Genomic DNA, 12,958 nt, shown 5'->3' on the forward strand with positions numbered 1-12,958 from the left:
GATTGGCTTCTGTGCATTTGCCACATCTCTATCTATGTTAGACTAATACTTTCTTTTCTAATATCCATAGAATGATGTAGATTCATCTTGTATATCCTTTGCCCTACAATCAAACACTTTTCTAAATTGGCCCTGTCTACTTCATTGACAATGGCACGTAGAAACCAAGATCTACATGGGAGACCAGCTCACTGTTACAGTAATAGCATTGCCTCTTGCCTCTCTGATTAAATAAGAGAAGAAATATATATGTTGACACCTACTACAGAAATGAATTCAAGAATTTATAACACATACTTTGTGAGCAAAAAAGTTACTACCTAAAGCTCAACATTTGTGAACATTTTTTTTTGTCACTAATCTTAAGAGTATCAGGTAAAATTACCATTTTCCAAAGTTAAGCTAGTTATTTTCTTCCCTACTTGTTTTGTTACATTCAGGTAATAGTTAGCTTCATCTCTTTATATTTAATATCTCCACATCTTGTTTTTATTTACATACAGTAAAACATACCCTTTGTGGTTTATGGTTCTGTGGATTTTGACAAGTACTCTGAGTTGTATATCTATCAACAAAATTGTGAACCAGAACAGTTTCATCATTCCCAAAATTGTCCTGAGTTGCCCCTGTTAATTTATCCCCTATCCTCAAAGTGAGAAAACACTGGTCTATTTTAAATTTTATAACTTTGTCTTTCCCAGAATATCATACACATAGAATCATGCACTGTATGCTTCTTTGAGTCTGGACAAAGCTTTCAACATGCATTTAAGGTTCATTCATATTGTTGCATGAAAAGTGTGTTCTATTTTATCACTAATATTCATTTGTTGGCTGCAGAGCAATTTATCCATTCATCTGTTGAATGACATCTGAGTTGTTTCCAATTTCAGTGACTATGAATACGGCTGTTATAAATATTCATGTACAGATTTTTATGCAAACATAAGTTTTCATTTCTTTTGAATAAATAGCTAGGAGTAGGACTGTATGGCAATATGGTTAGTATCTGTTTAACTTTGAGAAATAGCCAAATGATTGTCTATCGTGGCTGTTTATTTAGCATTTGAACCAGCAATGTATGAAAGTTCCTATTTCTCCAAATCCTTGCCAGACCTTAGTTGTGTCAATGTATTTTTATTTTAAGTGCTGGTTATATGAATAGTCATATCACAATGTAGTTTGATTTGCATTATGTAGTAACTAATGTTGTTGAGCATATTTTTCTATGCTTATTGCCATCCATATATTTCCTTTGAAGTATCTACCTACATCTTTTGTCTAGTTTTTCATTTGGCTTTAGTGCTTGTTGTCATTGTTAAGCTTTCAGCATTGTTTTATACTCTAGAAACTGACACTTTTGTCAAAAGTGTGATTTCCAAATGTTTTTTCCAAGTCTTTGATGGGTCTTTTTATTATTTGAAGATTGACAAATTCAATGCAATCCCTTTCAAATTACCAAGGGCATTTTTCATAGAATTAGAATGAATTTTTTTATAATTTATATGGAAACACAAAAGAGCCCAAATAGCCAAAACAATCTTGAAAAAGAAACATGGAGCTGGAGAAATTAGTCTCCCTGACTTCAGACCATACTACAAGTATAGTATGGTTCTTGTAGTATAGTCTGATAGTATGGTACTGGCACAAAAACAGAAATGTAGGTCAGTGAAATAGGATACAAGGCCAAGAAATAAACCCACACATCTATGGTCACCTACTCTATGATAAAGGAGGAAAGAATAAACAATAGAGAAAAGACAGTCTCTTCAATTAGTGGTATTGGGAAAAAGCAAACAGCTACATGTAAAATACTGAAATTAAAACACTCCCTAATATCATACACAAAAGTAAACTCAAAATGAATTAAAGACCTAAATGTAAAGATGGACACTATAAAACTCTTAAAGGAAAGTATAGGCAGAACAGATCACAGCAAGATCTTTTTTTGACCCACCTTCCAGAGTAATGAAAATAAAAACACAAATAAATGGAATATAATTAAACTCAAAAGTTTTGGACAGCAAGGGAAACCATAAACCACATAAAAATTTTCTCAGAATGGGAGATATTGCAAACAAAGCAACAGACAAGGGATTAATTCCCCAAATATACAAATAGCTCAATATCAAAAATACCAACTAACCCAATGAAAAAACAAGCAGAAGACCTAACTAGACATTTCTCCAAACAATACATACTGATGGCCACAAGGCACAGGAAAAAATGCTCAGCATCAATAATTATTAGAGAAATGAAAATCAAAACTTCAATGAGGTAACACCTCATGCTTGTTAGAATGGCCATCATAAAAACAACAACAACAACAAAAAACAAAAAAACAAACAAAAAAAAAACCTACAAGCAATACGTTCTGGAGACAGAGTACAGAAAAGGCAACCCTCTTGCACTGTTGGTGGGAATGTAATTGATACAAGCACTGTGGAAAACAGTATGGAGGTTCCTTAAAAACTAAAATGAGAACTACCATATGACTTGGCAATCCCTCTACTGGGCATATACTTGGAGAATACCATAATTCCAAAAGTTATATACACCCCAATGTTCATTTCAGCACTATTTGAAATAGCCAGAACTTGGAAGCAACCTAAATGTCCATCAGCAGAAGAATGGATAAAGATGTGGTACATACATACAGTGGAATATTACTCAGCCACAAATAGTAATGAAAGTGTGCCATTTGCAGAAACATGCATGGACCTAGAGACTGTCATACTTCACCTAGAGTGAAGTAAGTCAGAAAGAGAAACAAATTTCACATAAGATCGCTTATATGTGGAATCTAGAAAAATGATACAGATGAATATCAGGGGGGTAACAGGAGGGTGTGATGAATTGGGAAATTGGGATTGACATATATACACTACTATGTATAAATTAGATAACTAATTTATCTAATGTATAAATTAGATAACTAATGAGAAGTTACAGTATAGCACAGGAAAGATTATTTGGTGCTCCATGGTGACCTGCTGCTGCTGCTGCTGCTGCTGCTAAGTCACTTCAGTCGGGTCCGACTCTGTGTGACCCCATAGATAGCAGCCCACCAGGCTCCTCTGTCCCTGGGATTCTCCAGGCAAGAACACTGGAGTGGGTTGCCATTTCCTTCTCCAATGAATGAAAGTGAAAAGTGAAAAATGAAAGTGAAGTCACTCGGTCGTGTCCGCCTCTTCGCGACCCTATGGACTGTAGCTGACCAGGCTCCTCCATCCATGGGATTTCCCAGGCAAGAATACTGGAGGAGGGTGCCATTGCCTTCTCCACCACGGGAATAAATCCAAAAAAAAGGGAGGTATATGTATAAATATAGCTCTGATTCACTTTGCTCTACAGCAGAAACAAACACAACTTTTATAAAGTAACTATAATCCAATAAAAACAAAATTTAGAAAGGGGAAAATGATTGAAAGAAAAATATTTGAACTTTAATAAAATTCAATTTCATTTTTATTTCATGGAATGTGTTTTGATACACATATGTTAAGGAAAAATTATTTGCCTAACTGATTATCACAAGCATATTTTCATGTTTCTGTTGAGACTATTTATAGTTTTTTATCTTATATTTAAGTTTGTTTTATTTTGAGCTAATTTTTGGTACAAGCTGTGAGATAATAGTTAAGGATTATTATTTATTTCATATTTATAAATGTTTGAGCACCACTGGTTAAAAATGTATAAATGTTCCATTGTCACTTGTTGAATAGACCATTCTTTTGCAGTGATCTGCCTTCGCATTCTTGTCAAAAATAAGTAGACAACACTCATTCGGGTCTATTAATTGATTTTCTATTCTGTTCTCATTTTCCATATGCTTATTCACTTGCCTTGATTAATGCAGTAAACTTGGAATTCTTAAACATTTTTTTTTAAGCGTTATTGCTCTTCTAGTCCCATTACCTTTTCGTGAAAATTCTACATGAACTTGTCAATATTTACAGGTAGAATGCTGGAAGCTTGATTGGGATTCCATTGAATTTACAGATCAATTTGGGTAAACTGTCATTTTAAACTATTGAGTCTTCTGAGTTACAGACATAATATATCTCTCTCAATTTATGTCTTTGATGTCTTTCATCAGTGTTTTTCACTTTTCATCATACAGATCTTGAACCATTTTTGTTAGATTTGTACCTAAATACTCAATTTTATGATGCTACTCTGAATAATGCTTTAAAAAAAAAAGCTTTTTCAATTGTTAAGAGATGACAATTTTTTTTTAATTATTAATTTGTTTTTGGTGTATTGACCTTGTATCCTAAGACCCTTCTAAAAACTTATTAATTTTAGGAGTTTTTGAGTAGGTCCTTTGAGATTTTCTACATAGGCAATTGTGTCATCTGTGAATATATGCAGGTTTATTTCTTCCTTTTCAATCTAAATTCCCTTTCTCTTTTTCTTCTTGTTTTACTAGTACAATGTTTAATAGGAGTTGTAAGAACAGACTTGTTCCCAATTAAGGGGAATGTTTTCACTATTGGATATTAAATGTCTTGGAACTTGTATATTTTTATAGTTGCCTTTTATCAGGGTAGGGGGAAAAATACCCCTAGTTTGCTGAAACTTTGATAATGAATGCATATTGAATTTTAAGTGATTTTTCTTTATTGAGTTAATCATGATTTTTTTTTTAATTCTGTTTAAATGATTAAAAAGCAGAGTGGGAAAGGGTGTTCTCTAATGTTTTAATTAAGTTTAAGCCTTAGGTAGACACAGTGTTCCTGGTTGTAGAGCATGTAACCTCATTGCTCTTGACTCCTCCCTTGGTTTTTAGTTCTGGATTCAGCATGCATTTCTGTCCCTCCTCCAACAGTTAGAGAAGTTGTTTGTACGTTTGTTTGTTTGCTGTTCATTTTCATTAGCTACATGACTTTTCACCACTGCCCAAAGATGTCTGTTTTTGACCCCTTCCATTCAGATAATAATGCATTTTTCTATATAGGAGATAATGAAGATACAGATGTATTTTTATGTTCTCTCACAGCAGCTACTCTTATCTCTAACATAGGTGTATACTAATTCAGAAAATTTTTCAATATTCTCAAATATTTTGGGCTTGGTAAAAAGAAAATATCTACAGAAATATGTCAGTTCCCTTATATCTATGACCTCCAGGAGATGGTCATGGCAACCCACTCCAGTATTCTTACCTGGAGAACCCCCATGGACACAGGAGCCTGGCAGGCTACAATCCATGGGATTGCAGAGAGTCAGACACGACTGAGCGACTAGGCACACAGCACAAGCAGCTCCATACTGTCTGTCTATACTTCTCTTTTACCAATTTGTTAACTGCTCTAGTTGAATTCTTCTTCTACTTCCACCTGAATCTGCTCTAGATAAGCAAGTGCTCAAGTCTTGTCTCTCCCTGAAGATGCTGTTTATATTTTGTGCTATATGATTACCTTGTAAGCTCAGCTCCCTGATAGATACAAGAAATGTGATGGATTTTTAGTTCATGTGAATTTTTGTTGTAAGCGGATATGCGACACTCCTTCTAGCTATCTCTATTCTTGAGTGAAATCTGGGAAGTGAAAGTAAAAGTCGCTCAGTTGTGTCCAACTCTTTGCGACCCCATGGACTATACAGTTCATGGAATTCTCCAGGCCAGAGTACTAGAGTGGAGCCTTTCCCTTCTCCAGGGCATCTTCCCAACCCAGGGATCGAACCCATGTCTCCCACATTGAGGGTGGATTCTTTACCAGCTGAGCCACAAGGGATGCCAAAGAGTACTGGAGTGAGTAGCCTATGCCTTCTCCAGCAGATCTTCCCAACCCAGGAATTGAACCGGGATCACCTGTATTGCAGGCAGAGTCTTTACCAACTGAGCTATCAGGGAAGCCTCTGAAATCTTTCAGTCCTATGTTTTGAAAATGCTCTTCTCTCCTGTGGAACATTTTCAAGTCTCCCACCTTTTATCCTTCCAACGATCTCTTCACAGACTTCCCAAATTCTGCACTCTCTCTTTTCCTTCTGATTAGGTGTTCTTTCAGATCACTTCCTCCAAAATGCCATCTCTCACTTCAAAAAGAGTAAAGAATCCTTTCTATGTGGTATCTCATGATTTATCCATTAACACTTATTTAATTCCTTGTAATTTCATGTTGCTTAATTCACATATTTATTTAAATTTTCTGAAGGCAGGAACTGTTGTGTTGCCAGGGTCTGTCACATTTTGTAGGCATTCAATGATCATTTCTGTATGAAAAGCTTTCTATATGGATATCAGAAACAGTATAGACAAGAAGTCCTCAAGATCAGCCTCAACATAAAAATATCACAAATGTTAAAAGTGTCTCTTAAATATGCAGGAGATCCACACTGCAAGAAAATGGGAAAATTAGTGTTTTAGACAATAAAATATAAAATCAATGGAGACAGACATACATCATTTGATTAATACCCCTCTCCCCACTAGTGCTTATTATAGAGTAAATTGAAAATTTTAAAGATTAAAATCAGGGGGAAAGCTGAAGAATAATCCAGTTATACTCTTGTTTTGGGAAAGCAGTGAACGCTATTAGAAAATTTTTAGGTTTTTTAAATTATCATCGATATCTGTATGGGGCCCTTTGCTAAATCCTAATGTTAATCCTAAATAAACTGTATATTTTGTGTATTCCTTGACTTTTACTAAATATAATACAGTTGTAATTAACAGACAAGGTGTTTAGGGAACATATAGATAAATTTCAAGAGAAGATGGGGACCAGATCCTCATTTGTAGGCAATGATGGTAGGGACAGTGTGCAATCCCAGGGCTGACATCCAGGAAACAGCTTACCTGGCCCAAGATACACAGAGAATAGGCAGCTTCTCAACACACTAAAGTGTATTTCCTTAGGGAATAGATTTAATTACTGTACTAGTAAAATCAATGGATATTCAAGTTATTTCCCCAAAGAATTCAACATTTATTCAACATTTGCACAAGAACTGAGAAATCCTTCACCACTTTATACTCTGAGCCACAGTTAATTGCAGTTTAAACTTCTTAATTTTTAATATATATTATTAATCATAATCATGAAAAGAGTCCTAAACATTTTAACATAACAATGCTGGACTCATAAAGCTGCAGCCTCTTTCCAGCCTTTAATTGGAGCTAAATTATCATTTGGTTATAGAGAGAAATTTCATTAAATCTACATATATTCCATAAATGAAGAACTTAAACTTAACCTTGTCCTCTTTTTGAAGTATATCACATTCTGAAGAAATTATCAACAGGACTGCTACCTTGTAAAATAAAGGATGAGGGGGTAAGGAGAGGGGAAGGTTGGTAGTTTATATCTAAGAACTTGATAGTTTCCAGTAACATCCAAATATCTAAAATTAATTTCATAGTATACACTGATAATCTTTGGCTATCTGGCACACTGAAACTAGGTTTTTGGGCCCAAAATCATCAAACAGTAAAAACATATGAACACCATACAATAGCTGTTAAGTGAATCTGTAAACATAAACAGTCGAATAACTGTTCATACTCATCCCCATCTCTCTCTCTCTGTATAGCTTTTCTCTTTGCATCTATACACACAGCTGCAGAATGGGATTCAGCGCATTGTCATGGTTTAGAGCAAGGGATCTGGAGTCAGTTCGCCTGTGATTAGTTGCCCTTTTGTACTTCTCAATAGGCTTTGTGGCTTTGAATAGTTTCCAACACCTGCTCATTTATAGATGAGAGGGTAATACTGGTGTGTACTGTAAAGGATTGTTCTCAAAATTAAAATTTATGTAAAACAATAGCCATGGATGCAGGTACATAGTGAATATTCAGGAAATATTAGCTGCAACAATAATGATCATATGTATCATTGAAAATCAGAATTGCATGATTTGGAACATCTCAGTAAGTAGTAAACAAGCCCTCTCTTTTTTTTTTTCCTGTAAAGGAAGACTCACATTTCTAACAATTATATTAGGATGTAAAGATGCTCTTTCTTTTTTAATAGGCTCACTGCCTCTAGAATATGAAAATAGAGATCCTCTTTAGTGTTTATTTTCTTCACTGGTGGCTCAGGTGGTAAAGACTCTGCAATGCAGGAAACCTGGGTTTGATCACTGGGTTGGGAAGATCTCCTGGAGAAGGGAATGGCAACCTATTGCAATACTCTTGCCTGGAGAATTCTATGGACAGAGGATTCTGGAGGGCTACAGTCCATAGAATCACAAAGAGTTGGACACAACTGAGTGGCTAACGCTTTGAAAAGTGAAAGTGAAGTTGCTCAGTCGTGTCCAATTCTTTGCGACCCCGTGGACTGCAGCCTACAGGCTCCTCCGTCCTTCTCCAGGGGATCTTCCCAACCCAGGGATCGAACCCGGGTCTCCTGAATTGCAGGCAGATATTTTAACCTCTGAGCCACCAGGGAAAATTGGCTAAGACTTTAGTGTTTATTATTTTTGTTTCTCACTCCAAAATGCCCTATGTGAGTAACCAGGGAGCAGGATCAATGGTCCCTGGTGTCCAGCAATAGTTAACACATAGAGAAAAAAACTTTTAATTACTTAATTCTTGGTCTTATGGGTGGGACATTTGATTTATGAAGGAAGAGAAAAATGACAGGTCTTTATTTGAACTCTGGATCTCTAACTTACTCCTTGTATAAATATGAAAAAAAAAATTCTCTGCCTGTTTTTCCTTTGTAAAGCTAGGTTAATAACATCTAACTTAGAGTTATTATAAGAATAAAATGATTAATAAGAACTAAGCCTGGTTCATAATCAGACCTTAATGAATGACAGCTATTATCATTTTCATTTAGTGCAGGTCATTCTGCTTTACTAAGAAATAAACACAAACACAGAAAAAATAGCAAAGATTAATTTTATTATCTTATTTATAATGCAAATTACTGTCCTCATTAAAGAAGAAGTACTATAATATCCTTTAAAAATATAACTATGGAGGTTAAGTAATTTTTGACATGGTTTATTAAAGGAGAAATAAAAAGTAAACTGCCTTCAGTTATAGCTACTGAAGATGCTTCTGTCCAGTTGTTATTAAGAACCACAATTCCAAGTCTATGTCTTCCATCTGACAGAGAAAAAGGTCAATTAAAAAATGCTTTCTTAAATTATTAAACATGTCAGGCATACAAACAAATAGATAATAAATTTAATGTCTCTATACCTAGCAACTCAGCTTAGAGAAAAGTCTTTCATATACAACTGAGGCCACGGGATGCTTCTCACAGGTACCATTATCTTCTTATTCTCCTACTAATAGATGCCCTTAATATCACTACTATTCTGAATTTGATAAATCATTCCTAGAGTTTAACACAAAACTATAGTGACCTTGGAGTTCCTTAGTGGCTCAGATGGTAAAGAATTTGCCTGCAATGCAGGAGACCTGGATTCAGTCCCTGGGTCAGGAAGATCCCCTGGAGAAGGGAATGGCAACTTACTCCAGTTTTCCTGCCTGGAGAATTCCATAGGCAGAGGATTTTAAAAGCTATAGTCTACGGGGTCGCAAAGACTGAGCGTGACTCAGTCGCATGACTGAGCGACTAACACACACACAGTGACCTTAATAACTCAGAAGAAATGCTCATTATTTTTTGTGAAAGTTTTAGAACAAAGATATAAGGATTATAAGCTTAAGGGAATTTTCTATACTGATTTGTGTTTTTAGTTTCTCAATTTGAAGTAAATAATACCATAAATTCTTACCATTGCTAAAAGTATATTGGTACCAGAAAGCATCAAAGTTATTTCTGAATCATTCAGATAAATTAACATACCTATGTTTTTATTTTTTTAATGGAGTAGCATGATAAAAATCTATTCAAATGAAATAGTATATGAAAGTTAACATGCTAAGAATACAGACATAAAAATAAGATTTGATCCTTGTGTTATATTTTGGGATAGATTGCAAAATAACTGTTTTTCTCCTTTCCTTTTGTTAGATATTTTATGTAAAGGTTTTAGTCTGTGTTAATCTATAGCTTTTTAAAATGTTTGCCACAAAATGTTTGCAAATTAGTAGTGACCTTGCATGGATCTATACAGACTCTTTAAAGCTTAACGTCTTTTCTAACCATCAAAGAATATTATCAGGGTGTTTAAAAACATATTTAAACTTTTTTAATAAAAAGGCTATTAAATATCATCTCCCCCCCTTCTTTTCCTCTTGGTGTCAATATGTTTTTCCCAACAAAAGACCTTTGCCAACAAAGGTCCATCTAGTCAAGGCTATGGTTTTTCCAGTAGTCATGTATGGATGGAGAATTGGACTATAAAGAAGGCTGAGCGCCAAACTATTGATGCTTTTGCACTGTGGTGCTGGAGAAGACTCTTGAGAATCCCTTGGACTGCAAGGAGATCCAACCAGTCCATCCTAAAGGAAATTAGTCCTGAGTGTTCATTGGAAGAGCTGATGCTGAAGCTGAAGCTCTACTACTTTGGCTACCTTAGGCGAAGAACTGACTCATTTGAAAAGACCCTGATGCCGGGAAAGATTGAAGGCAGGAGGAGAAGGGAATGGCAGAGGATGAGATGGTTGGATGACATCACTGACTCAATGGACATGAGTTTGGGTAAAGTCCAGGAGTTGGTGATGGACAGGGGGGCCTGGCGTGCTGTGGTCCATGTTGTCTCAAAGAGTTGGACACGACTGAGTGACTGAACTGAACTGAAATATCCTCCATTGAAAATAATGTTAAAATGGATTTTCTTTAAAAATGCATTATTTTTCTACTTGAGAAAAAGAATTCTCTTCCATAATCAAGCAGGCAATATTAATATAGCTAAGTTTCTATAATGTCAGCTTTAATGCTTTGATTTTCTTCATATCAGTTCAGTTCAGTTCAGTTGCTCAGTCGTGTCCGACTCTTTGCGACCCCATGAATCGCAGCACGCCAGGCCTCCCTGTCCATCACCAACTCCTGGACTTTACCCAAACTCATGTCCATTGAGTCAGTGATGCCATCCAACCATCTCATCCTCTGTCATTCCCTTCTCCTCCTGCCTTCAATCTCTTCTGGCATCAGAGAGAGTACATCATGAGAAACTCTGGACTGGAAGAAACACAAGCTAGAATCAAGATTGCCGGGAGAAATAGCTATAACCTCAGATATGCAGATGACACCACCCTTATGGTAGAAAGTGAAGAGGAACTCAAAAGCCTCTTGATGAAAGTGAAAGTGGAGAGTGAAAAAGTTGACTTAAAGCTCAACATTCAGAAAATGAAGATCATGGCATCCAGTCCCATCACTTCATGGGAAATAGATGGGGAAACAGTGGAAAATATGGTGCCATGTTAAGAGAATGCAGGCATAAAAGAAAATGGTAAGACATATATATACATATATATGTATATATATTTTGCTGCTAAGTCACTTCAGTCGTGTCTGACTCTGTGCGACCCCATAGATTGCAGCCCACCAGGCTCCCCCGTCCCTGGGTTTCTCCAAGCAAGAACACTGGAGTCGGTTGCCATTTCCTTCTACAATGCAGGAAAGTGAAAAGTGAAAGTGAAGTCGCTCAGTTGTGTCCGACTCCTAGCGACCCCATGGACTGCAGCCTACCAGGCTCCTCCGTCCATGGGGTTTTCCAGGCAAGAGTACTGGAGTGGGGTGCCATTGCCTTATATATATATATATATATATAATACATATTTTTGCCTTCTCCATATTTATATATATATAAAATACAGTTGGTCTTCTCTGAGTGGTTGGAAACCTTTGTAACCAACTCCATGTTGTGAGAAAGAATAAGAACATTTCTAAGACAAAACTGAACAATGGGGTTTACAAATTCCTCACAGATCTAAACAGACCATTTTCATTTGATTTCATTCTATACACACACACAAGCACACACTGTCAAAGAAAACAAACACAAATGCCAAGGAAGCCCATATTGGACAACTCTGCTTTTCAGTGGAATTAGAACTATATATATATATTAACTTATTTATAACTCCTCTATGGATACTAGCACAGTATTGCATCTTGCCACTGATCCAAGCACAGATACAGTCTAAGGTTCATATATGCTAAATAATCATCCTACAGTCAGATTTTCTACCAGCATTTCCTGACAGATATGGTCCATTCTACATGTGACATCTTGAATTCTTGAGATAAGAAGCAGAATTTGTTCTAGATCTATTCTACTAGTTTACAAATATATTTCATTAATGATTTTAATAACAGGTAAAGGTACTTGCAGTCACGTGGGGAAGTTCTTTCTTCAAAATCCAAATTCTGAGACTATACACTGTAGATTTTGGCCTAATTTTGAGAATGGGGCATATACATACATATTCTGATAAAGAGCTATGTGTGCATGTGTGCATGCTAAATTGCTTCAGTCGTGTCCAACTCTGAGGTCCTATGGACTGACCCCCCAGTGCCCTCTGTCCATGGGATTCTCCAGGCAAGAATACTGGAGTGGGTTCCTTTCCCTCTTCTAGGGGATCTTCCTGACCCAGGGATGGAACCCAAGTCTCTTAAGTCTCCTGCATTTGCAGGTGTGTTCTTTACCACTAGCACAACTTGAAAGTGAAGTCGCTCAGTTCTGCCTGACTCTTTGCGACCCCACGGACAGTAGCCTGCACCAAGCTCCTCCGTCCATGGGATTTTCTAGGCAAGAGTACTGGAGTGGGCTGCTGTTTCCTTCTCCAGGGAATCTTCCCGACCCAGGGATAAAAACCCAGGTCTCCCGCATTGTAGATAGACGCTTTACCATCTGAGCCACCAAGGAAGTCCCAGCACCACTTGAGAAGCCCCCAAGGAACTATATCCCTGTATAACTGATAACTATTTGGAATGTCTTTCTGGATCCTGATAAATTATTCAACAATGCATCCCCTGACTTCAGTTATAACTCAAAGTCCTCAAATACTATTGATCCTGACCTAGACCCAAGAGGCTCAAAGTTTCCTTCCCAGGAAAGTGTTGATGGATTATAGAAAAGAAAGTAA

The sequence above is a fragment of the Bison bison genome, unplaced genomic scaffold (genome assembly GCF_000754665.1).
Source record: "Bison bison bison isolate TAMUID 2011002044 unplaced genomic scaffold, Bison_UMD1.0 scf7180017864351, whole genome shotgun sequence".
NCBI lineage: Eukaryota > Metazoa > Chordata > Mammalia > Artiodactyla > Bovidae > Bison > Bison bison.